Genomic DNA, 827 nt, shown 5'->3' with positions numbered 1-827 from the left:
GGCCATATGGCTGAGAACACCACCGCTCTGTGTCATTGGCTGAGAACACCACTTTCTTAGCTAAATGGCTGAGAACACCACCACTCTGTGCAATGGCAGAGAACACCACTTTCTTAGTCATATGGCTGAGAACACCACCGCTCTGTGCCATTGGCTGAGAACACCACCACTCTCTGCCATTGGCTGAGAACACCACTTTGTTAGCCAAATGGCTGAGAACACCACCACTCTGTGCCATATGGCTGAGAACACCACTTTCTTAGCCAAATGGCTGAGAACACCACTTTCTTAGCCATAAGGCTGAGAACACTACCGCTCTGTGCCACTTTCTAAGCCAAATGGCTGAGAACACCACCACTCTGAGTCATATGGCTGAGAAGACCACTTTCTTAGCCAAATGGCTGAGAACACCACCACTCTGTGCCATATGGCCGAGAACACCACTTTCTTAGCCATATGGCTGAGAACACCACCGCTCTGTGCCATTGGCTGAGAACACCACTTTCTTAGCCAAATGGCTGAGAACACCACCACTCTGTGCCATTGGCTAAGAACACCACCTCCTGAGCCATATGGCTGAGAACACCACCGCTCTGTGTCATTGGCTGAGAACACCACTTTCTTAGCTAAATGGCTGAGAACACCACCACTCTGTGCCATATGGCTACTACACCACTTTCTTAGCCAAATGGCTGAGAACACCACCACTCTGTGCCATATGGCTGAGAAGACCACTTTCTTAGCCAAATGGCTGAGAACACCACCACTCTGTGCCAATGGCTGAGAACACCACTTTCTTAGCCACATGGCTGAGAACACCACCGCTC

Source organism: Dermacentor silvarum, chromosome 7, assembly GCF_013339745.2.
Source record: "Dermacentor silvarum isolate Dsil-2018 chromosome 7, BIME_Dsil_1.4, whole genome shotgun sequence".
Taxonomy (NCBI): Eukaryota; Metazoa; Arthropoda; class Arachnida; order Ixodida; family Ixodidae; genus Dermacentor; species Dermacentor silvarum.
The sequence above is the reverse complement of the archived record's forward strand: the minus strand, read 5'-3'. Positions refer to the sequence as shown.